Consider the following 4,902-nt stretch of genomic DNA (forward strand, 5'->3'; position numbering starts at 1 on the left):
CCTCTAATCCATTGCCTTTGTTAGGTACGTATCATGACCCCATGGTTTTCATTCCAATAATTCAACCCCAAATTTCTTAATATCCATAACACCATTAAAAGGGAAGAGCTGCAGCAGAGTGAAACAACATAATCAAAAAAATGCATGCAGTTTGGTAACAAGTTTGTGCATACAATTCAGATTATGCTAAAAATTACTTCATTAGAAAGTGTAGGCTAGCTCTCTACTAGACAGCCTGGTTTTAAGTATTAAAAATTTCTCAATAACAGTTACCATTAAAATCAGAAAGCAATGAGAGTCCAGGATCAACATCATCAGTGCAACCCAGACACTGTAAATCTTCGAAATAGTTTTAATTTCTCTGTCGGCTGTGTGCCAGTATGACATTACTGTTGTTTACTAGAGCAAACTTAACTTTTAAAACTTATATTGTCTTTATAATTTTCTCAGTAACCTGATTTTATTCCAATAACAATAGCATGTTAAAGTAAATAATATTTCATGCAAATTATTCTCCCCCCCTCCCCACTGCCCAAGGCAAGTACTGACACTGAAAATCTGGCATTTTTAAAAAACTCTTTTGAGACTAATTGTTATATTTTCTTTCATTTGTGTTTTGTTTTGTTGTTTCCACCCCCTTTGGCTTTATCTTTTTATTGTTGTTAATCACAGTATTCTTCCCTCCCCTCCCTTTATAAATTTCCCAGCCCACTCTGACAGACCAATTTATAGACAAATGATAGAAAATATCTTAATAAAAAACATATCAGTTGAATTTCCAAAATTAAACATTTTAATTGAGATTTAAATAAGAAATGTCTGATTTTAAGGAATCACTTAAAGGGACATCCAACTTAAATTATATTATCTTTGAACTTCCATATTACAAGTCACAGGTACTTCCCCAGTCTGTTTCAGCATGAGAGAGTACTTCAGGCAGCCTGATCATTTCTCTTGCAGTCAAAATCATCTTTCACTTCTGCCTCTGTTGGTTTTCATAAACCAAAAGAGAGGGGAAATATTTAAACCAGGACACTAATTAATATGCAATGAAGCTGCCAGACTGATTAAGCTTAAAACCTCCCACACCCCCAATTTTTCTAGAATTCAAGTTGGTGTTCCTTTAAGTTCAAAACGTCTAGACATCAGAAGTAAACAGTCAGAACTATCCTTTCAACTATTTTTCTGCTCATACTTTGCCAAATGAAAATCTTAACTCTTCCCAATCTATTCAGTACATATTACGAGGCATTTACCTCCAAAATTAATGGTGCTTGGGCGTCTCAGACTCATTGGACAAGTTTCATGCAAAAGCCTCCAAATATAATTCTCCTTCCAGAACGCCCACCTCAGCGATTATATTACACCTACTGTGTGAGGCCAAAGCCCGGACACAGGAGAAGGATCATATCCTGCTGTACAAAACAAAGTGTTAAAGACAAGAGATAAGAAACGTAATAAGGGCAATCTTACATTTATAACGCGTGTTTCATTGCGAAGGACTCCAAGGCCAATTACAAACCACATTTACGGTACCTTTACTGACACGGAGCGCACGCCAGCGAGTTAACAGCGCTGCAGGAACTTTTAGCAGGTTTGTGGCTTAAACAACAGACTCCGCTGGGTGATGCTACCTGAGAAATATTTTGTTGCTCAGATTTCAATTAAGTTACCTACTTCAGAAGTCCAGCAGGATACAGAGAGGAACCCTCCTATTCACACTTCGTATCACCTTTTGACTGAAGTGGTTAGGACCTCAGTTTACACCTCATCCGAGCTATGAGTACCGGCAGCGTAGCTGCACCCTGTGCAGACACGTACACTTCGTAAATACCAACAGCACTTTCTCGGACAGGTCATTTTTCCTAGAAGGTTCCCATACAAATACAGTCCCACCTTAAATTACAAGACTATGGGAGATCAAACAGGTGACATGGCTGTCAGCCACAACCCTAGGGACACACATTCATTTGGGAAGTATTCAGATGAAAATTTTCAGTTACAGTGCTGCTAGGAGGAAGATGTGAGGTAAACTGTTTTGGGTAATGGCACGTAAATAGTTCTGTAGGAAGACTGATACCTCTTCAACTCACATCACCCATGGACAGAAACTCAGTCTTGAACAGACTGGAAACACAAGACATAACATTAGTATTATGAAGTCTGAAACAATCAAATCTAAAGTTTATAAAAGCAGAATTTGTTGAGTCATTTATAATCACTTTTCCAAGGAATAAGGTTTTTTACTATTCAAAGTGGTTAATTTTAATCTCTGTTGATTATTCAGACAAACCATCCACAGCTTAAAGTACAGATTGTTTTTCTTTATCCAGTATGGTTTCAACACAAGATACTAAAATGTTCTAGGAAATTTAAAAAGACAAAATTCTTAAAATATTTCACATTGAGTCAAAACTGAATATTTCATATGCTTTAACAAGACCACTAGTCGTATCATCAAAAATGTAAAGATAATGTGTTATTTTGTTTCACATTGGATTATTTTCTAACTAATGTGTCCCTGAATCTCTTATCAAGTCCAAGTTACCTCTCTCACTGAATGCTCATTGCAGAAAGCTCACAGCCTTGGGGGCAGATCAGTGACAATTATTAGTGTACCAGTCTGAAGATACAAATACTGAGCACAGGGAAGTACTTCGTCCCATACCGGGCCTCCCAATGACTGAGTATCATTTCTCTGCATTGTCTTTCTGACAAGAATCACCAAGCATCTGGCATCTTTCTGACTTTATATAATCAAAATTTCTTTTATTTTAGCCCTTATTTGGCTAGTCTTTTAAGTTAAGTTCTTGGTTTACATGTAACAGCACAACGCAGTAGCCTATCAGAGCTGACAGCAGCTGTGTGTTCCTGGATGAAATGAAACAAGAGTGTTAGTTTCTTGATACTGTGCTTTTTGTATCCCTATTCCAACTGCATTTAAAACAAGGTCTATGTGCCTAGCTAACCGCGTTTAGCGGCATGCTCTAAAAAGCCAGCCATGAAATAGAATTGCAAAGGTGTCTTTTAGTGCATCGAGTGAAATCTCTTAAAATACAATAAAAATATGCAAAAAAATTAACCTATGGTTCCCACAGCAATAGAAAAGCAGCCTCCTCAGTATGCAAGTTAAATGATGTTATATAGTATGATGGTGTATAATATTCTGTATTCACATGAGGACAATGATGGCCTGTCCCTGCAGCAAGGTGGAAGCTGGGACTCTAGGACCTGACAATTCCAAGACAGATGAGCAAGGAAGACTGATAGTCAGGAAGCAGAAAGATATCTCAGGGAAGAGTGAGCAAATCAAAAATAGCAGCAGCAGAACCATCAGGGAGAACAGAGAGGTTGGAAGAACTTAGAACTACCAAAAACTTCCTTGAAAAGGTAAAGGTTGCGATTAAATATCTCCCCTCCCTGCATTGAGTGAATAGAGAGTCCACTCCCCACACATCTATCACTGGCTTACATTAAGCATTTTCACTTTCTTCTGTTGCACTCTTCTCTTTCCTCCTTATTTAAGCTTTGCTGGCCTAGTTTTCAGAGGGCTGTGCACCCACATCTCCCGTGAAGGTAATGAGATTTGCAGTTTAAGGCACATCTGAAATGCCAGCTCATTTTTCAAGTCCGCTATAATCCTGGGATGGAGGCTGTTTTGTAACAGCATGTGCTCTATTCTCATGGCAACATTTTAAACAGAGAGCACCTCTTCGGCCTTATCAGCTCAACCATCTGCAACACCAAGCTTCTGCCCATGTAACATGATGGTCTTCAGCCGACTTTGGCCTAACAAACACCTCTCAACTCCAACCAGCTAATTCCATGTGCACAGCTGCCACAGTAGACCCAGCATTTAAACTCAACCTTAAGCCAGCTCATCAGCAAGCACAGGTTCCCCAAGCCCCTTAACTTGTGTCTATATCCAAAACAGGACTAGGCTCATTAGAAAGATATAAAGTGAATAGAAAACCCAAACCAAACCCTCTGGAAAACATGTCATGTTGTTTTAAAACTAAGATTATTGGAACTGAAGGAAATCAACAAATGTATTTTGCTATGTGGTCAAAGCACTGTAAAACTTTTGCAGCTCTGTGCACATGAAACCACCCCAACTCCCCCCCACAGTCAAATAGTCTATTTCTTTAAAGGCCCTTTGTCAAAAAAATAATTGAAAAATATTTTACAATCACTTCAGAGATTAAATTAGGTACCTCAAAAAAAATTTCAAGTTGTGTGTCAAACAGAAAGGACCCTTTCACACCAATTCTCTGGACACCCTATGTAAATATGCCTTCAGGAGAGGAGATAAGTTCATCTAAAGTGTGGTACAGAAAAAAACCCCACTTAAAATCCTTTGGAGGAACGTCTTAGGCTAAATACCTTAACATGCTGTTTCAGTGGTTATATGCAATTTTCAGCAAGGGTTTATGAAACTGTTTTATCGCTTTTTTTTGGAGCTTACTGTCTAGCTTCAGCTTGGTGACTCTTGCACTAAGAACTCCAACCTTCCCATCAGATGAAAAACTTCTATGGAAGACAGTTCTAGTGAAAGGAATCAGTAAGGCTGATACGTGTTACTCTCCATTAATTTTTTATTTAAAGGTTAGAAAAGTATCTTCTGCAGCCCAGCAGACAGAGATCTTCTAAGTCATTCACACACTTCTTATTCTTGCTCGATTTCTGGAATTTTCCACTGGTGCCAGAAGCTCCATCTGGTGGGTGTGTACACTAACTGCAAAACTGAAAGGGAATTAACTATTTCCTCATCAACTTTGGTTTAGTAGTAAAAGTTTTGTACACTGTGTAATTTCTATGCCCTGATATAAACCACAAAATAGACAAATTTCAATTGCTCTGGGAACCACAACTCCTTATTTCTATTCCTGATGCATAACCTGC

Source organism: Antrostomus carolinensis, unplaced genomic scaffold (assembly GCF_000700745.2).
Source record: "Antrostomus carolinensis isolate BGI_N321 unplaced genomic scaffold, ASM70074v2 scaffold3596, whole genome shotgun sequence".
NCBI lineage: Eukaryota > Metazoa > Chordata > Aves > Caprimulgiformes > Caprimulgidae > Antrostomus > Antrostomus carolinensis.